Source organism: Nelumbo nucifera, chromosome 1, assembly GCF_055504915.1.
Source record: "Nelumbo nucifera cultivar China Antique chromosome 1, China Antique-T2T, whole genome shotgun sequence".
NCBI lineage: Eukaryota > Viridiplantae > Streptophyta > Magnoliopsida > Proteales > Nelumbonaceae > Nelumbo > Nelumbo nucifera.
In genome coordinates, this window is record NC_142649.1 from 97,510,264 (window position 1) to 97,532,288 (window position 22,025).

Below are 22,025 nucleotides of genomic sequence, written 5' to 3' on the forward strand. Positions count from 1 at the left end.
AAAGGAATCCAAAGCAGTGATTAGATCTTTCTTGTAAACAGATAAAATAGGAAGAAGAATTACATCTCACAAGCACTCTCATCACAATTTGACCAAGTTGAAATTGTCTACAGTTCTACTCGTAATATTGGGCATCAGAATTTGACCAAGTGGAAATTGTCTACAGTCCCATATAGGGGTCCCACATCTAGGCTGATATGCCATATACCCACATCATGATTTGTCCAGTATCCTCCAGTTACTGTATGGGATTCGAAGAATATTTGACCTGAATATACCTTTGGAGTGTAATTTTGGTCAAAGGTAATCACTTAGAGACGGGAAGAACTAAGATTCTTGTCTGGCTGTCTCTCTAGGAAAATTGTTACCAGGGTGGGTTGGGCTGGGGAGTGGGTGGCACCCAATTGCGACATGGTCCACCTCCTTTTTTCCACGTGGCTCTACTGGAAAACTTGAACAAATGATATGTTAGATCTGATGGCTATGATTGCTTGATCAGGCCTACCCTTTGAAGCAAAATGATTAATGGGGTCCATCACATTTCAGATCATCCCAAATCCAATTGCTGTTAGAGGTGTTAGCACATGGATCACAGTTTCCCCACTTGAATCAATCTATAGTATTAACATAGCAGTTGAAGTAGTGGAATTGTAATTGGATAGGGTTCTCTCATGACTTGAAGTGATATATAGTGTCTGAAAACACAATTTGAATCATAAAATAACAAACAACTTTTCCTTGTTCTGTAATCTGACCCAACCCACTTGATCCACCCAAACCCACCTGCTTGTAACCCATGCACCCATTTAAAATGTGAGTTGAATATGGGTCTAATCACGCTCATTGGGTCAGGTAAAATGGGTTGGTTAGATTGGGTCAGTCATGGGTACCCATTTGTCACCCCTACAAGGTTCCCTACTTGAAGTTTGAAGTTTGAACCACCCATTACAATCCATCAGAGACTAAACTATTTAGTGCCTCTTAATAAACAGATTAAATGCTTTTATTTACTTATGTTTGGTAAATATTAAGACATGGTAACTTAAAGTAATGGAGCTCTCTTAGTTTTACATGGTTAGCTTTTCATGTGAGGCCAGGAGGGGACAAAGCAATTAGGCTCAACATGATTTTATCCTGAAAGACAAGCTTGGTTTTCTCGAACTTTTCATCAATTTGTACTTCATCTCAATTAAACAACTATTCAAATAAAATAATTGAAAGATTCTTTGTGAAATTGAATCACCCATTTGTCCTTCCATGCTTCATTGTTTCTCTTTTTCTTCTTCTCAACCATAAAGAATGCAAGTGTGGCAAGGAGACAAAGGCTGTCATGTTTTTGTCACAATTGAATGTTAATGCTTCGCCTATCAAAAAATAAATTAATAAAAGTAAAAGAAAATTTATCTTAAATCTAAATATATAATGTTAATGGTTCCGTAAGCACTCATCTATCTATCTTATATATATATATATATATATATATATTCTTTTCAATTCCTTTTCTTTTGTTAATAAATTTAAAACAAAAGATATAATAAAATGCAGTCAACGTATATACAATTAATATGTGAAAATTGAAATTATAAGCTTGCCCTAGACAGAAACCACCCAAATGCAGAGCAAACTTAATTATGAACCTGTATCATTGTATGGTACTATTGATGCATGATAAAAAAAAATATGCCAGTTGCCCACTTGGCTTATCAAGGGATCAGTCAGTCAAATAAGAGCAGTGAGGTCTTGTCCAGAGAGTTAAAAAAAAAAATTAAGAGAATATGTGAAAATAGTAGGATCATGGGCTTGTATTGCTTGAGTAGTCTTTTCTAGTGATTTGAAGGTTTTATTAATTAATAAGATAATACCTTTAATTTAATTTGATGCCCCTTAGTACGAATAAAGACAAAAAATGAGAGGTAAGAAGAAAAGGAGAAATCAAAGAAGGCAGGCTGTGGTTTTTCTTGCTTCTTTTTGGGATGCTTTAATTTGTTATGAGAAAGGAGAAACAGGAAATAATTAATAATTGTGTAAATCAAAGAGACCCAAGATGAACAGTTGGTAAATCAAGTGAAGAATAAGCTTGGGTTTAATTGGGTGCATTTCTGAAGAAAGCCTTAAGTAAATTAATACTGTAAATTTGTGATTGGATCAGATGATGAAAGCAGGTGTGCAGCCATTAATATCTGTAATGTAAAAAAAGCTCAGTCACATGAGTTGAGAGAAAAAAAGGGGATCTTTCTCTTGCGTTTGATTCTTTCTTTTAACTGGTTTCGTGACTGAAAATGTGGGCTGCGAGTCTGTGATGATGATGTTAGCTAAAGAGTGATATTTTGGGTCTCCTTGCCCACTTAAAGCCTAAAAACAAAGATGGGTTCGGTCTATTATTGATTAAATATTCATTGTGGGTGATGAAAATAGTCAGAAAGAAAGACAATTTAAAGCGAGTTAGCTAATAGCTAGGGTTATTGTATTTAGCATAGAGAATGGAGAGTGGACATCATGATCAAGACTAAGTGAATTAAACATTATTTAAGGGTTTATATTCTATATAAAAACCCTTAGCTATGCATGAACATTTCTGTTTCTTATGACTTTATACTATTATATATATATATATACACCTAAATCAAACGCAAATTAATTAACAAAATTGGTTACGTCAGTGGAGAGTGAAACTAGCTAGCGTGTTTCAAACTTGTCTTTCAAAAACTACAGAGTGCCAATGGACAGAGGTAGCTTAAGCCATGAAGAGCTTTGATGGGCACCCCTGCTAACAAATGGCTGGACCGCTGGAGTGAGGTGTCCATGCATGTCTACTAAAAAGGCATACAACTTAGATTATTTTTTTCTCCCCGCTTGAAAGCGCGATGTGGTGTGGTGCGTCACTGAAAACCAACACCATGTCTTTTTTCTGTAATTGCTCATTCACTAATAGAATAGTAGTGGGTCTTTCGCCTCATCTCAACTCTTTTGAGATTTTTGGTACGCTGAGATGTGAAACCGAGCAGGAGGATGACATAATTGACACCAACGTTCAAGACCTCTCTATCTTATTTAATTTGATATAATATATAATTGCAGACAATGACTAGTAGTCGAAGTAATAAGATTAATTACTTCATTAATTAAACGATGAAATACAAACGTTCTTTGGTAAGATTAGTTCAACTATTCCCCTCTAATTTCTTCATTCAATAAATTATGATGCATTTAGCTAGTAATATTATACTAGTTATACATTATCAACCAATTATATTAAATTGTTTACTTTTCATTAGTTGATGTTTATGTATTTATCATCGTGTTCAACCAATTACGTCTTTTGTTGTACTGTGTACTAGAAGTACGGTATATATTGGTTATTGTTGCCGGTCAAAATGGGCCGAGGGCAATACAGTCAATTTACTCACAAGCCGAGTGCCGAGGTGCCAAGGAGCGGTGGAGGAGTCCGAGGTCTTAAGGAGCCGATGACTTGTGGGGCACCAATCCTGCAAAGAGTAGATGAAGAGTAACGTTAGAGGCCTCGGGTGAATACCCAAGGTGGAGACTCGGATGGTCAAGTTATATTAGGAGGCACGAGGTGGACGAGGCCACAAAGGAGATTAAATATTCCCAAGCTTTTGCTCTTGAGCCTAAGTTCCAGTTGCGGGTGTGTAGATGGTTACCTCGAGGGGGTTGCCCCTTATTTATACTTGAGGCCGCCTAGAGGCAGGTGGGCTCGGATGGTCCAATGCAGTCTGTACGTGAGTTGCACGGTCATCCAAGGTCACCAAGTGAGCTCGCGCCATTGGCTCCAGAATATACGCCGAGCTCAGTTTTGCGCACACATGATTGGATCCGCCCTGAACTTCGTCGCCTAACATGCGCATGTCCGCTATTGGTCATGGCCGCATGCGCCTGCATCATTTGCCCCCCCCCCCCCACTCTTGAGGCCGTGGTGGAGGTCTGTGCTAGGGACCTCAGCTTTGGCCGAAGGGAGTGCATTGGTTGTGTTGGGAGGTGCTGTTAGACCTTCCAAATAAGGATCTCGGCCCCAGTCTATCGGGGACGAACATGGCGTGGCCTATGGTGGTGTCGACTTGATCTTCATGTTGTTTTCTAAGGGATGTCATGGTGACCCCTACTGTTGGGAGGCCTTGGCTTCAGTGGAAGAGTTTGCTGGAGGTGGACGAGAGGGAACCTTGCCCCCTACCCTACTTTCTTGCTGATGCTGAGACAGGTCTGCGGAGGTCTCAGCCTCGGCAAAGAGGAGTGCGGGGTTATGACTTAGTCATTTGTAGAGTGCGACGTGCCATTGTCAGTTAGCAAACTGTGGGAGAGACGGGTCACGAAGGCGGGTGCAGACCGTGCGCAACATGGGTTTTCGTACTAACGGGTCAGAGCCATGTTCGTGGCGGATCGGGCGAGCTGAGTCATGCGTTCACTGGTTCAAAGTTGCTGGTCGAACCGGCGAGCGTGACAAGAGAACCGGTCAGCTCGCTTGGTGTTGTTTTGTTTTCCTGAGGCGAGCGATGTGTGTCGGTCAGTGGAGAGGGCTGTGAAGGCGGTCATTATGCAATCGTCGGATCGGAGGTGATCTAGGTCGTCCATTTTCCTTTAAATAGGAACATTAGTTGCATCACTTCGCATCATTTGCTTCAAAGCGCCCTTGCTTTCGAGTGATCTTTGCTTACCAGAGCCTTCGGCTTGCAAGTCTTCCTTAGAACTCTCCAGCCCTCGTCTTTTTTTAGGTAAACATCTTGTCCCCATGTGTTACTCCAACTCTAGCCCTGAATGCTATGAGCTCCCGAGCTCCTCGGGTGCGAGCTCCTACCGAACGCCATCACCCACCAACCCCAACCAAGATACCTTGGTAGCCGAGGTCCCAGCTCCGAGGCACGGGGTCAAGGTGCTGAGGGAGAAGACTGCCCCCGAAGGCGCCAAGTGCAACCGAAGGAGCGACGACTCTCCTTGTGAGAGCGCTGCATCAGTGATGCCGAGGGAGGCCGAGGGATCCCCCGAGGTGGTAGAGGGGGAGGTCGTTCCCGAGCCCAGCCCGAGGAAGGTGGTTGAATATGTTGCCCGAGGGATGACGATAGGGCGTCTGCCATGCTCGAAGCACAACAATGTTCTTGACTATGACCAAGTGAAATCCTTGGCTAGGAGGTATCATATTCCTCGGTCCTATAGGCTTAGGGTCCCCGACACTAGTAATCGGCCATGGACGTCGGAGGAGGGGGAGATCTGTGTGTACCAACATTTGTTGGAGTTTGGCCTCAAATTTCCCCTCCATCCTATGATCTCGAAGCTGTTGAAGTGATACGACATCATGATCAGCCAGCTAGCCCCTAATGCCCTGAGGACCATCATTGCCCTGTTGGTGGTAGGCCGGCTTTGGGACGTGGAGCTGACCCAAAAGATCTTTCGCGCCTTGTTCGTGCCAAGGTCACACAGTGGCTTGTACTACTTCCATCTCTGGAGAGGTTGACCCGTGGACAACCCCTCGTCCCTTCATAACTGGAAGAGCAAGTTCTTCTTTGTCTCTTGCCTCGAGGGTTGGTCATTTAAGACGAGCTGGGGGAGACAGATTTTGTTGCCGAGAAGCCCACGCCCCTTCTTCGGGATGATGAAGCCGCAGTGATGACCCACATTCTTGTGTTGGGGACGATCTGGGCCAAGCCCCTAGTGATGGAAGAGTTTTCCTTGGTTGTCGGGCACAACCCTGCCCGCCTCGGTAGGAGAAGTCTTGTTGTCAAATTTTAACACGTCGGTCTTTCATTTTACATGGAGGTACTGACTCCTTTCGTTTTTTTTTTTTTTTTTTTTTTTTTGTAGAGATGCTTGTGGACGCAAAGAGATATCTGCTGGAGAAGGCCCTGGGCCAGGAAGAATGCCCCTGGCGAGTGTGTCTAGGAGGCAGATGCCGAGGGGGTCTGCTCCTGCACCTGCCAAGACGACGCCTCGGCCTCCAATTGCTACTACCAGTGGGGCTGACTGGGTTAAGAGCCCGGCCGAGGGGAGCCAACAGAAGGTGGATGGCCAGAAGAGGCCAGCTGACACACCTCATCCCCCGCAGGGGAAGAGGTTGGCGCATAAAAATCGCCCAACCGAGGGCGGTGACCGAGAGAGGGAGGCCACTAGTGCACCACAGAGGCCTTCTGCAAAGGAGCCTGTAATTGGGCCTTCGTCTTCTGAAGAGCCCTTGCCCTTGGAAGAGGGGGAGCTCGTTGTGTGACGAGTATTCCACCCTCGATGGAATGTTTGAGAGGGGGACTCTATCGACACCGCGGGGGTTGGTAGAATTTTGATTAAGGGGGGGATCATCTCGCCATGATGAACTTGAACCCCCTCGTTGTTTGAGACCAAGGCCTAGACTTCCTGGTCGAGGTATGTTGTTTCTTTCCTTCGCTTCGTTGGCTTCCTTTTTCGCTTTTTTAGTTAAATCTGCTGATGTGGGTGCTTTTGTTGCAGGTTTGTCGGCACTACGTCGGCTTGAATGACCGAGTCAGACTCCTCCTCAACCGCCTGAAGAAGATCGAGGAGAAGAACGAGCAGCTCGAGCTGTGGGTTGCTTTGGCCGAGAGCAACCGAGATGATGCCCTTTCAGCTCTAGAGGAGGAAAAACAACTCCAGAAAATGTTGGAGGATGACTTAAAGGCGGAGAAGGCTCGGGTTGCTGAGCTTCAGGAATAGCTTAAGAACGAGCAGCTCGAGCATGCCCATCTAGACGAGGCCATGGTGGAGGCTCAGGAGGACGACAAGAACGCCGTCCTTGTCTGGAAGACCTCGGAGGAGTACCAATGAGCCCTAGCCACTTATGGGGTTGATTCCTACTTAAAGGGGATCGAGGACACAAAGCATGAGGTGTTGCGGTTGGCTCTGAACTTCCTGGTGGACGAGCTGAAGGTCCCCTCAGATGTCGAGACTCTTCCTCCTGAGGTTCCCCTCATTCCTATTGTTGCTGAGGACTCAGTCGCCCCTCCTACTGAGGACTCAATCGTTCCTCCTATCAATGGCAGCGTGTAGGCGGCATACCTTTTCTACTTTTTTGTCAATCTCTTTGTAAAGGGTTTCATCTCCCGAGGCCTTCTTTTGTAAGGACTGAACTCCCATACATAGTGAAATATGAAACACTTTTTTATGTATCTTGTGCCTTTATCACTTGTATTTCTCTCTTTCTTCTTTTTTTTTCTCGAAGGTCACAAGTAGCAAAATATTAATGTCCGAGGTAACCTATTAGTCGCTCACTTAGGAAGTTAAAGGGGTTTGGCCAAGGCTGAGATGTGCCACCGAGGTGCTCGAGGCTCCTTTCCTCAGTGGGGAGGAAAGGGGTTGGTGTCGGCTCTCCGAGCTTGCTCTTGGTCCCCTTAGGAATTGGCTGGGCGAGGTTGAGGTGAACTGTTGGGGTGCCCGAGGTTGTGCCCCGCTTGACCTTTGTCATGCTAAGTGCATGGAGCCGAGGTGGCCTGCTTCTACCGAGGTGTTTGGGGCGAGGGATGTGCCCTGGCCGACATGGCTTACCTTTTCCGGAAGTGCCCTAGGGTGATCCTTCAAACGACTTGGGGTACCGTGGCGCTCTCGACAGAGGTCACCGCGTTTTTCCTACTTGGCGAGGTACTTAGGTGATTTCTTAGTGTTCGTTTGTTATAGGCCAAGGTTAGTGGCCAATGCTTGTAGTCGAGGCCCCTATCACTTCCTGCCTTAGTACAAGGGCGAGGCAAACGTATGGTTTGCGAAGAACTGTGTGTCCCAGCCACCGTCCGGTCTAAGCGTGGGGCCTCAGACGGGGCTATACACGTCGGCCGGTCGTGTGGCCGGGGGGGAGGAACTTTGCATTTGTCTTCACTGTTTGGCTACTAGGGAGCACATTCATTGGTAATACATTCGGAGATTTTCCGAATTCCATGTTCGAGGGATCGGTCTTCCATTTAAGTGTTTGAGCCGAAATGTGCTAGGGCCGACAACTTGCTTGACTTTGTAGGGACCTTCCTAGCTGGGGCCAAACTTTCCTACACCAGGCTCGGGCACCATGACTTTCCTAAGGACGAGGTCTCCTTCTTAGTAATGTCTCTCTTTTACCCTTGAGTTGTAGTAGCGAGCTACTCTTTGATGATAGGCTACTACCTTGACCTATGCCTGTTCTCTGACTTCTTCCAGCAAGTCTAGGTTGGTTCTGAGCTCTTCATCGTTCTCAGCTTCATTGTACACCTCGGTCTGAAGCGTCGACTGGCAAATCTCTATTGGAACAACAACCTCGGTGCCATAAGTTAGGTTGAATGGGGTCTCTCCTGTAGCTATCCGAGGTTGTTGTTCGATAGGCCCATAGGACACTACTTAGTTCATCAGCCTAGAGGCCTTTGGCTCTGTCGAGTCTGGTCTTTAGTTCATCTAAGATAGTTCGATTGGTGACCTTGGCTAGGCCATTTGTTTGAGGGTAGCCTACCAAGGTATATTGCTACTTGATGCCGAGGGAAGTGCACCATTCCCGAAACCTCGCGTCATCGAACAGATTCCCGTTGTTTGTGACTAGCATACAGGAGAGGCCGAAGTGGCAGATGATGTTCTTCTAGAGGAAATTTTGTATCATTTTGGATGTGATGGTAGCCAGGGGCTTGACTTCGACCCATTCGGTGAAGTAGTTGATGGCGACAAAGAGGTACATTTTGTTTCCGGTGGCTTAAGGGAAGGGGCTGAGGAGGTCCATGCCCCACTTAGCGAAGGGCCAAGGGTTGCTGATGGCCGATGGGGTTGTAGCTAGTCAGTGGGAGATGTTGAAGTGTCTCTAGCACCGGTTGCATTTTTGCACCAGCTCGGATGCATCCTTCTGAACCGTCAACCAGAAGTACCCTTGCCTTGGTGCCTTTTGGGCCAAAGCTCTACCTCTGAGGTGGTTGTCGTAGATGCCTTCGTGAATCTCTCGAAGAACGTATTTGTCCTCCTCTCGATGGAGGCATCGGAGGTAGGCAAGGTGAAAGATCTTCGGTATAGCTTCCCTTCAAATAAAGTGTAGTGGGCGACCTGTCTTCAGATTCGTCTGGCCTAGTTTTTGTTTTTGGGTAGCTATTCAATCAAAAGAAAAGTAATGGTGGGACCCATCCATGACAGCTCGACTTGTACTGGAAGGACTTGAACTTCTTCAATGGAGGGCCAAGATAACTTTTCCATTCGAATAGTGTGGCCGAGGGCTGCGCCTGAGGTGCTTGCTAACTTGGATAGGACGTCGGCTCTCATGTTCTTGGACCGCAGAACTTGTCGTAGCGAGAAGTGTTGGAAGTGGCGGGCTAGTTCTTGCTCTTTAGTGAGGTACTTGGTTATGCTTTGCTCTCTAGCCTCGTACTCACCGTTGACTTGGTTTACCACCAGTTGGGAATCACTGAAGACCTCAATGTGCTGGGAGTCGAGGTCCTTCGCGAGTTGTAATCCGGCGAGGAGGGCTTTGTACTTGGCTTCATTATTGGACGTCGAGAAGTCAAACCTCAACGCGTATTCTATTTCGATGTTGTATGGGGTGAGGAGTACGAGGCTGGCTCCACTTCCCTTGGAGTTGGATGATCCATCAATGAACAACTTCCAGGTAGGTCGAGCTTCTTCAGACGGCTGAGATCTTTCTTCCTGCTCCTCTTCAGGGGCTTGGCGGAGGGTTTGGATGAAGGTGCATTCTGTCACGAGATCTGCCAAGGCTTGTGCTTTGATTGCTGGCCTCGGCTGGTACTGAATGTTGAGCTCAGACAGCTCAATGGCCCACTTGATTAGCCACCCCGAGGTCTCGGGCTTGGTGAGGATGGCTTTAAGGGGTTGATTGGTTAGAACCGTCATAGTGTGGGCTTGAAAATACGACCTGAGCTTCCTGGCCGAAACCACCAAGGTGAAAGACAACTTCTCCACCTCGGGATATCGGGTCTCGGCGTTGCAAAGGACCTTGCTGACATAGTAGATTGGTCTCTGTACTCCATCTTCTCTTATCAGTACCGAGATGATAGCCTAATCTCGGTTGAGAGATACAAATATAACATGTCCCCTAGGAGTGGCTGAGTGAGGAGGGGAGGTGAGGCGAGGTAGGACTTTAACTCTTTGAAGGCATGCTGACACTCTTCTGTCCATTGGAAGTTCTTCAGTTTCTTGATGGCTTGGAAGAAGGGTACTTATTGGTCAACTGACTTCGACATGAAGCGGTTAAAGGCAGCCACTTGGCCAATAAGTCTTTAGGTTTCCTTGACCGACTGAGGTGGTTCCATATCCAAAATAGCTCAGATCTTCTCTGGGTTGGCCTCTATTCCTTAGATCTTCTCTGAGGAAACTTACCAGTTCATATAGGCTTTGGGGGGAAGGTTGGACTCGACGTGGACTGTCTTCTCAGGCTCGGCCTTGTCTAGGGGAACTGAAACAAGGTCCTCGGCCGGTTGGCCTCGGCTCGCTGGTTCCTCCTTGAGGTCAAGGCTCTTGATTTCCAGGGTTTCCTTGTTCTTGCCCTTCAGTGCTGCAACGTAACACTAGCGGGCGACTTGCTGATCCCCCGAATGACTCCGACGTCATGCTCGGTGGGGAACTTGAGGGCGAGGTGGTAGGAGGAGATGGTTGCCTTGAGTGCATGGAGGGTCGGCCTCCCGATGATGGCATTGTAGGGGGAGTCGATCCTCATGACCAAGAACTTGTTCATCCTCGTCACTTGCCGAGGCTCTGTTCCTATCATGATGGGTAGGGTGATTCTTCCTTCCGGCCTGACCACGTTGCTGGAGAAGCCGAGGAGTGGCACATTGGCGGGCTGAAGGTGCTCGGGTGCCAGGTTCATTTTCTCAAATGCATCGTAGAAGAGGATGTCAGCCGAGGAGCCGTTGTCTAGTAGAATCCTCTTCACCAAAAAGTTCGCTACAGCGACCGAGATCATGAGCACGTTGTCATGGGGGACTGTGCCCCCCTTCAAGTCCTTGTCAATGAACGCGATAGCTTCTTCCTTCTTCGACTTCTTGGAAGCCAACCCCAGGATGCTTAATTGCCTGGTGTAGGCCTTACGGGTTGAGGTCGAAGCTCCAATCGAGGTCGTGCCCTCGATAATGACGACTATTGAAAGAATGGTAGGATCCATCTAATGGACGCCATAAAGGTTGCGGAATGGGTGGGGCGAATTTCAAAAATTTCCTACCTTCTCCCAACTGGGAATCATATTCCCTGAATTTAGAATACAATATTCAAGGATCTACTTGAACCATAATCAAACCAGATCTGTACCAAAAGATAAATGGGAGGATTATACCTGATCCGGAGAAGCAGTATCTCCCAAAGTTGGTGTTCACGCCCAAAGAATGCTCCAAGATCTGTCCCTGCTGAAGATGACACAGCTGTGGATGGAACAGAACCAGCAGGGTGCGTCCTACACACTGGATCCTTCACAAGAATCCCCTGGATGTACTAAACACTGAATTCTTTCAGTCTTTCTTGCAAGACTGATGTCAAGAACTGGTTTCTTGACTTTCTTTTCTGCAAAGATCAAATCTTGCAACAATGCAGATGGCAGCGGCAGGAGGAGATTTCCAGAAACGAAAAGGCTGAACTGTTTTCTTTTCTGGAGAGAATGAGATCTAATCTCAATTCGCAGGAACCTTTCTTGCTTACCAGAACCTCTTGGATCGAAATCTGATTTCCCTGTCTTGGTTCATTCGAAAATCTCCTCTCTTTTCTTCTTGATTAAGAAATCTCCTAATTAGGAGTTATCCCAATCCAAATCAGTATTTGGATAGGGGATAATCTTAATCCCTTTCCCAGATAGAGTTAGCTTACTCCTGATCTTATCAGGAGGTTACCAGATTCAAATCTGATTTGAATTTGGTCTCTAAGAGTGGATAAGGCTAAGAGCCCAATCCTTTTTGCTAACTTCAATCTCAAATTCGCCCCATTGATGGGTGATCATATCAGCCCACTTCGAAATGGGCTTTTGGCCCATTAAGTATTCAGTGTTTAATTAGTTTCCAATCTGCTGCCCAGTTAGGCTTCTTTGTATGGCGTGGGACCCAAGCATTGATCTACACACCAGCCACATGGGTTCGGCCTAGCCTTTAATACAAGGCCCAGCCAAATTCACTGAAAATCTCAATGAACCCCTTGAGTCCATCGTATGAACCCTATGGGCCCAACACTTACATTAAGTGGTCCCTGGGCCAAGCCATCTTATAAAAACCCAGGGACTGTGGGCAGGTGCAAGATTAGCCCATCAGGTATTATCCTAAATGGTCTTACACTTAACCTCTCAGCCCTTAATGATCAAGCACTGCCCGACAAGAGAGGACCTCTCCCTCGGCTGCAAGGAACAGTGCCGCACTCTCCTCTCACATGGATCCCGGGAATTAAAACCATTTGCAAACATTTTGAAACCGTACATATATATGTAAATATATTAATTTTGCAAAAACAAAATTCCAACGATTGAAATCAACTGCCGGCAGTTTGGTTTCCATCAGAGAGAGTGCATTCCCGATCATTACCCTTTGTCCGACAAAGTGGCTGATTCTGTCACTATGACCACCCACTCAAATGAATTCTCAAACTGCCCCAACATACCCAGGTTTTGATCCCCACTAAGGATCTCACTGATTGGCATATCAAAGGCAGCCTGATCCAGCACCTAGTGAAGTGTCATAATCGAGTCTAGGGGTCAGGTGTAACTTTCCAGTTTTGCCCATCTATCTCCAAGGTCCAGGGCAAGACTGGAAATTTGGTCCGGTTCAAGGATTCAAGTAATCCCATGCTGTATGTGCCGCGGGTCTTACCCTGATGGCTGAGACAGGCCATCCCAACACTTGGTGGCACACCAGTATCAGCCTTGGCAGGATAAATCTCCCCAGACTTATCCAACGGCTGTGAACATTTAAAACTAACATGAGTCTCTACAAATGTCCAGTTTTAGGGTTTTACACAGAATTAAACCAAACAACATGAATCAAACATGCACTTTATTTATTTCCACTAAATAACAAAAGTACATCAAAATGATTGAAGCTAAGGGCATACAAAACTGTCTAACAACTATGACGCTAGCTAATTGTTGGTGCTACTGGTACTGCTACTACTGTGAGAACGAGGCGCCTACCTTGCCACCCACATATTGCTTAAGGTGGTCGCAGTGAATGAGAGACTCTATTTCATTTTTCAACTCATAGTAGTCCTCGGTGTCATTGTTGGTGTCGCGGTAGTACTTACAATACTTCTTCGGGTTTCCCCTCTTGGGGTTTCTTTTCATCTTCTTAGGCTACTTGAGTACTCCTTTTTCCCGACCTACATGAAGATCTACATCTGGGTGGAGTTGAGTAGCGTATATTCTCTATAAGCCAGGGCCAAGGCTGGTGGCTTCTTGTTGTCATTGTTGTTGTTGTTGTTGTCATTGTGACCGTCTCCATTCCTTCTCTTCTTCTCGGGGCCTCCATGGTGGCGGTTGGCCGCTCCTTCTTGGTGATCGCCAACTGAGGCCTCCTCGACGGTGATGTACTTGAGGGCCAAGCCTGATATGAGGCTGTTGATGACAGTGTGCATGGAGATTATGGAGTTGAGGTCCCAGACCTCAAGCTCCTTCTTTAAACGGTCGATGTATGATCACAGGCTCTTGCCCTGCTTTTTCCAAACAACCATGAGGGAGACGACACTCTTTTGGCACTGCTTGCTCCTGATGGACTGGGCGAGGAAGAGACAGGTGAACTATTCCCACGAACCGATGAAGCGAAGGGGGAGCCCAGAGAACCAATGATGGGCTGCCCCCTTGAAGGTTGCCTGGAAAGTTTGGCACATCAGGGTGTCGAAGTATCCATAGAGGAGCATGAGTGCCTTGAAGCTTTCCAAGTGGTCATCGGTGTCCGTCGTCTCATCGTACATCTCGAGCGCAAGAACTTTGAAGTGCAGCAGAAGCAGCTCAACAATGATGTCTGAGGTAAAAGCGTCCATCCTTCCAGATGGATGACTCTAGCTGGACGAGGCTTCAGCTCTGCTTTCTCTTAGTTGGTGGAACTCATCTTTGACGGATCCAAGCTGCTCTTGCAGGTCTACAATTCTCTAGTCAAGGGGGGACTGGGCCTCGTCCCGATCCTCTTAGACTTGGCGGGGCTAGGCACAATTCCCCGAATGGGCCTATGACCAATCCTTCTTGCCCGTCTATCATTTAGGAGGTCTTAGAGGTTTGAGACGCGTGAGGGAGAAGTGCAATGTCAGCCCTCGGCCCTCGAGAGGGGGTTGTGATGGCCTGATCGCCCGCCTTCGTCCCGAGAGTTCTCTCTTTGACGGCGGTGATGATGCTCTTGATCTTGTCAATGATTGCGAGAATGTGTAGATTCTTCCCCCCTTTGGCTAGGGGTCTAGAAGCTCTCGGCAATTGGCTAGTATGCCGGCTACTATCAGATTCCGAACTGACCTAGAGCTCCCAGGGCAGCCTCCTGCCTGGGGGTACACCTCGTCAATCCATTGGGCGAGGTGGTCTAGCCAATCGAGGACTGCTTGGAGTTGTTTCGTCGTGACCAGGTTCTGGGCATTCTTGGTGTTTCTTACCATGTTGGCTGAAGCTTAGACTTAGGAGTTGATTCTTTTAGTTTTTTAAGGAAGCTTGATTGAGGGGAATCTTAGTGGCGTTCCCACAGACGACGCCAATTGTTGCCGGTCAAAATGGGCTGAGGGTAACACAATCAATTTACTCCCAAGCCGAGGTGTTGAGGAGCGATGGAGGAGTCTAAGGTTTCGAGGAGCCAAGGACTTGCGGGTCGATCCTACAAAGAGTGGAAGAAGAGTAACGTCAGAAGCCTTGAGTGAATACCCGAGGCAGAGACTTCGACGGTCAAGTTAGTATCAGGAGGCACGTGGTGGATGAGGCATGAGGTGCAAGCACTCAGACGAGGCCACAAAGGAGATTAAGCGTTCCCAAGCTTTTGCTCTTGAGCCTAAGTTCCAGTTGCGGGTGTGTAGATGTTTACCTCGAGGGGGTTGCCCCCTATTTATACTTGAAACTGCTTGGAGACAAATGGGCTCGGATAGTCCAAATGCAGTCTGTATACTAGGTGCACGGTCATCCGAGGTCGCCAAGTAAGCTCGCACCATTGGCTCCAGGATATACTTCGAGCTCAGTTTTATCCACGCCCTGATTCAACCCGCCCTGAACTCCGCCGCTAACACGCACAGGTCCGCTATTGGTCATGGCCACATGCGCCTGCATCAGGTACCAACATACAAACATCCAAAGCATTGATGAGATGAGATTTACAATTTGAGGACGGAGAAAACAGCAAAAACTCTGCCACTAAGAAGAAAAACAAAATGGGCAGATTTGTTCTTTCAATAGTGGTGGCCTTTGGCCTCATGTGGTATGGCATGGACCCTTTTATTTTTCAGTACTTTTATTATTATTATTATTATTCAAAACCTTTCTTTCACTAATGGCTTATAACATGAAGCACAACATTGAGAGAGTGATGTATGGTTAAAATGCATGGCATAAGATTATAATATTAGCATTAATCAATTAATTAATCTGTAGGGTTCTATTGTCTCTTGCATGAACCATCTTGTTTGATAGTAGATTATTTCTTAAAGCAAATATTGATGGTTGTGTATGTGTTTTAGTTTTCAAAACTGAAACCAAAAGTATATTCTTAAACTTAAGTTTAAAAAATATATTTGCATCTCGTTATTTAATATCATGTCTCACAAACCATATAGTTTTTATACTAAAAAATTTGTTTTTGTTTTAAAAAACCATTATTTTGATGGTTCAAAAAATCTTTGTTTCTTTTCTAAACAAAACCAACTTGTTTTGTTTTTGCCTTTCAAAAAAAAAAAGAATATAAAAGCATATTTTCGTTTAATTTTTTGTTGACGTAGTAATTTAAAAAACAAATGAAAACAAAAACATTCATATCGTAAAACACCGCCTGAATTAAAAATCGAAAATGAAAAATGAGCATTTAATATTGTTCAATGTTGCAAGGTTAAATGAATGGCTTTGTAACTAATACCTTGATGTAAATACAAGATTCGTAATACACATTCTCTCAGTGGTTGAGTGATTAGATAAAATTATCATCTAAGTTTAATTTAAGCCAAAACCAATTATTTAAAAGTCATGGTTGTCAAGTTGTTTGGCATGGAGTTATACCCGTCTTGTGTAGTATGAAAGTTCAATCAAAGAAAATGGATGAGAGGCAGTATGATAATATATAGATAATAACGAATGCGTGACGAAGAGACAGACTAAATGGGGCCCATGAATCCATGATTGAAGCCTTGAAGGAGTACTCAGTAGAAGCTTTTTACGTTTAATAGTTTTAAAATTTGATCTCTTTACTTTCCTTAACCCATCAACTTGTTTTCTGTTTAATGCCTTTCAGTGTTTATAATCAGTCGTCATCTCCTAAAGTAGTGGAGAGGGGAGAGAGATATTAACAGTCTTCTCATTACTAACAACTCTGCGCACTTAAAGAGGGTCACATTTTAGTACCTTGAACTTCCTTACTAAAATACCTATATTCAGATTCTCCTTTTTTTCATTGTTCCTCTTCTAATCCATTGGCAACACCAAACAAAAATCAGAATATATAAGCTAAAGTCTATATACCAAAACAAAAGTATCCAGAAACAAGCCAAAGCATTTAAGTTCTCTAGGGAAGTCTTTAGACAATGAGAATGGTTGAATACTTAAATAATGTTTTATGGTTTTCAAAATCGGACCGGTCTGAATGATCGGACCAGAAAAACCGGGAACCGGTTAGGTGTCCAATTCTATTATGCCCCAAAACCAGATTCTCCCTTAAACTGTTGAACTGGGTGGTTAATCGTTCAAACCGTTCAAATGATTTTGACCATTTACTTTTTTTTTTTTGTCAAAATGGTTCGAATGGTCAGACCATTCAACCCGTAACTGGACCCCTAACTGGTTCAATCACCGATTCAGTTTTAAAATCCATGCAATGTTTACATGTTGGCTTCTGTACCCATACAAATCACCGCCCGCAATTTTTTTTTTTTTTTGCTGCCATTGTTTGCGTTGGAAGGTAGAAGAAAATAAAACATATAATCTAAACATGAGCATTTTTATAATTTTATGACTATCTTAATGTGCTGTACATTGAAAACATCTCCCCGTGATTTTATATGGGAAATATTCCCAGCTGGATGTTATGTGTTATGATGAAAAGCCGCTGTCAGCATGATTGGAGGGGTAATTTTGGGTCCACCTAGAACTAGAAGGCCTTTAGGAACTGCTGCGCTTAGGGGCTAAGTTTATGTAGTGGACTTGGGCCTACCTTTAATACCTGAGAAATATTGGGCTGGATTAGACACATATAGACCTGTTCATGGGCTGGGTAGCACAGGCCCACAGACTCAGGTTCACGCTTTAAATACCTGGCCTGATAATTTTTTGGACCGAGTTCTGGTTTTTTCAAATAAGCCTGACCCAATACTATTACATATAATCAAAAAAAGTACTTGTGTTATATATAATTAATAAATATATATAATATATATTTGTTTCTTAAATTATTAATAAATATTAATTTACTATTAAGAAATACAAATTAGTTCATTAATTTATTAAATTATTACTAAATTAATATAATATTAGTTTATAAAAGTACATTGAAAATAAGACATTTTATGTACAGGTTGAGCTTTATATAAAAGCCAGGCTCAGGCTCAAGATCTAGGCCTGATGGTCAGGCCGGGCTCGGGCTCGAACCTACACATTTTATATTGATAAAGAGGCAAAGTCCAGTCCAAGCCCGGCCCATGAACAGGTAAAGGCACATAGTAACTAAGAAGAAGACATGAAAGAATTGGCTTCAACTCAACTCAGGGTTCTTAGTTCTTGCAACTAATTCGCATCATCAGCAGTTCTGCATCAATCCTGCTCTTCCACTCCACCATGCCTACTTGCATATGGTTATAAGTAGGGCTGTCAATTGGACTGGATTTGGTCCAATCCAATATTGGTCCATTTATAAATGGATTGGACAAATCCAATCCAAATCCATACAAACCAAGTCCAATCCGATCCAAATAAAATGCAAATGGACCACATTGGGTCTAATCAAATCCAAATTGAATCAAATACCAAAATAACATAAAAAATCTAGAAAAATATATAAAAAAACTACAACACTTGCTGCAATTTAATCCGGTCCAAATAAAATGCAAATGGACCGGATTGAACCCAATCCAATCCAAATTGAATCAAACACCAAACTAACATGAAAGTCCAGAAAAATATATAAAAAAACTACAGCATCTGCTGCAATCCAATCCAATCCAATTAAAATGCAAATGGACTAGATTGGGTCCAATCCAATCCAAATTGAATCAAACTCCAAAATAACATAAGAAATCCAGAAAAGATATATAAAAAAACTACAACACCTATTGTAATCTAATCCATTCCAATTAAAGTGCAAATGGATTGGATTGGGTCCAGTCCAATCCAAATTGAATCAAACACCAAAATAACATGAGAAATCCAAAAATATATATATAAAAACTACAACACCTGTTGCAATTCAATCCAATCCAATTAAAATGCAAATGGACCAGATTGGGTCAAATCCAATCCAAATTGAATCAAACACTAAAGTAACATGAAAAATCCATAGAAAAACATATAAAAAAAAACTACAACACCTACTGCAATCTAATCCAGTCCAATTAAAATGCAAATGGATCGGATTGGGTCTAATCCGATCCAAATTGAATCAAACACCAAAATAACATGGGAAATCCAGAAAAATATATTAAAAACTACAACACCCGTTGCAATCCAATCCAATCCAATTAAATGCAAATGAACCGGATTGGGTCCAATCCAATACAAAATGAGAAATCCAGAAAATATATAAAAAACTACAACACCTATTGCAATCCAATCCAATCCAATTAAATGCAAATGGACCAGATTGGGTTCAATTCAGTCCAAATTGAATGAAACATAAACAAAATTATATAAAATTTTAAAAAATATAAAAAATTATAGAAATATATTAAAACCATGGTTTTTGAACCGTCGCTGACCCGGATGGTTGGACAAGGCAACTAGTACATGGTTTTCGAGTTGTTGTTGACCCAAACGGTTGGACCGTTCAGCCCGAGAATCATCCAAGCAACTGGTTCCGTTTTACCCCAAACCCGGTCCCCGGCTAAAAATTGTTGAATCGCTCAACGACCCGTTGACCCGGGTGGTCGAATCGTCGACTCATTCAACATTTTTTGGCCATTTTTTATTTTTAATTATTATTTTTATTTTTTTTAATTTTTGTTGTCAAAACAGGCCATCCGTTCAAACCGGACAGTCAAACCATCAACCCAGAAATCAGTGGCCAAAACGGTTCCGTTTCCGGATTGTTTTTTAAAACCATGACCGATGCTATTTCATCCTTAATTCGCTGTATCTTGGCCAAAAAACTGTTGATTTGGTCAACAACCCATTGATCCAGGTGGTTGAACCGTCAACCCGTTTAATCCAAACAATGGTTTAATTTTGGTCATTTTTATTTTCATTATTTTTTATTTTTTTAATTTTTTTACATTGAAACGAGTCGTCCAATCAAACCAAATGATCAAACCGCTGACCCAATAATTGGTGGCCAAAGCGATTCCGGTTCTGGCTGGATTTTTAAAACATTTATTTCTAAAAAGATTAAAAGAAAATGAATTTTCGCAAATCACAATAAACCATACTTTTCAATGAAATCCGAAACTTCTGCAATAAATTCCTCCTCATAAAACCAGATGTATTGAATCTTGAGAGATTAAGAAATTAAGACGAATTGAGGTGGGATTCAATGACTGTTTCAGTCGCAAAAATTAAAAAAAAAAAAGAAAAAAGAAAAAAAAAGGGAATAATCAATTAGTCTTACCAATTGGATTGCTCTGTAATATGTCGTTCGTGGTTAAAGACGAGATACATAGAAAGAGAGATCGTTGTTTTCGAAAACGCTCTCTGAAATACTGTCGGACAGAGAGAGAATCAGTAATATGCCATCGGTTAAAAAGAAGTCTAAAAACGCTGTATATGCCATCGGTTAAGAAAGTCTGAGAACGCTATCTGATATACTGCCAGAGAGAGAGAAAACACCTCAAAAGGAATCATTACTAGAGATAACCCTCTCTCACATCCTTCGACGGAAACAGAGGGAGATAGTGAACAATTTAACAGACCATTTGGTTTTGATTCAAATCGGTGGGTTTGGCAAAATGGCTATTGAACTACTAGGTTTTGGTTTTGGGCCGATTCAAACCAATAATTCAAAATCGATTTGATAAGATTTGGATCGATTTGGATTCAACCCAGAACTGTCCAATTGACAGCCCTAATGATAAGGTCGCGAGTCCTCAAAGTCATTTTGTATTATTCTAACAATCTCATTTCTGGTCTTCCTCCTGATACATTAGTGATGCCGCACGATTCGTGCACTCCTAGCTGATTGTTGACTGACTCCTTGTTGGCAACGAACGACACCTGAGAAGATGTAGAAGAAGGAAACCTGGGGATTTGCCCGGTGTGAATACTCCGAAGCTTAAGTTAAAATGCTGGGTAGGAAGAAGAGAGAATATAAAAGGCTAAGAGTGTAGATCGCGATAGATCACTATGTCTCCAGATTAGTTCGTGAACAAGTAAGAGTGCAAGTTCATATCTAATTCGAGAAAGTCTGTCTCTCCGCTTAAAGGAATTTTATAGGGGCGTTCTTGTCAAATCAGGCGTAACCGCCACTGGGCTCCTGTCGCAGCCGTTACCTGTCAGGGCTGCTCAGGTGATCGTTATAATGTACTACCCGCTTGGCTGAGTGACACGTCTTCGAAGGGACAGGCACACCACCATCTGTCGAGAGACGTGGGGCAGACTGTCAATCGGGCAGGGACTGCGCTGTCAGTCGAGAGACGTGGCGCAGCCTGACGAGTACAGTCTTGTCAGATGGAAGCTTCCTAAGAGTGTCGCATCACAGTCGCAAGTTACTTCGTAGCGGGCTATCCTTGCCGCGAGCTACATTGTAGCAAGCTCTTAGGGGTACTTTGGGGTAACCCTTATCAAGGTTGGTTTTTGGGGCAGTTCTTCTGCCTAGGTGCTGGAGCGAGATGGTTTCCCTAGCTCGCGAGCTGAAATAATCTTGGAGTATTCCCTTCTCAGTAGCTCGGGGGATCTGGAGCTTGCGTTGTAGCAAGCTCCTCCTATAGAGAACTATGACGTAGCGAGCTGTTCTACAGACTTGTTACTTGGTCGTGGTCAAGCCAGGCTGTTGAGTTGTTGCTCATGCTGAGTCAGGTCCACGTGTCATCATCTCAGTAGGTCGGTTCAAATCATCCTCCATCAATTGCTCCTCACTCCTCGAGCTAAGAGTGTTTCCTTAGCGCGAGGAGTTCATGGAGTGTGACGGATTGATTTGACCAAAATTCAAACATGATTTGACTGATCATATTAAATGCCTACGCGGGAATGAGGGGATTTTCTAACTTTTTGAATACCGAAAACATGCTGAAGCGGCTCTTAACTCCTGATGTCGTGCAGTCCTCATTACCCCAATCATGGGATACGTACAGCCAGTTACATTTCGGTTTCAGAAGGTGTGCGGTCAGTTTGACTGTGAACCTTCAGATCTGCTTCGATCTGGGCCGTTGATTCGGGGGTACAGTGACTATAAATAGGAGGACCCCCTAGGTCTCATTTCCTTTCATGCCATCTTGCTGCCTTCGGATTCTGAGGTCACGCATTCATCTAGTCTACCCAAATTCCTCAGTTTACTTTGTTTCGTCTTTTCTGATGAGTCCCAATCACTGTCAACCATGTCTAGGTACCCATACCATACCTACCACCGGGGCGGTAACCAGGACGACAATGCTCCCTTGAGCTCGGGGGGAGCTTGGGATCAGGTCCCAAAGGCTCGGAAGACCTCTAGCGATGTAGCATCTACTTCCCGGGGGAGGGAGCCTGACACTTTCGGCCCTTCCTCCATGACGGCGGAGAGACTCGGGTCTCTAATCCGCTATTTTCACCTCCCTGGGGACCTGGTCTATAGCCTCCCCATTGGCAACTTCCCTTGGGA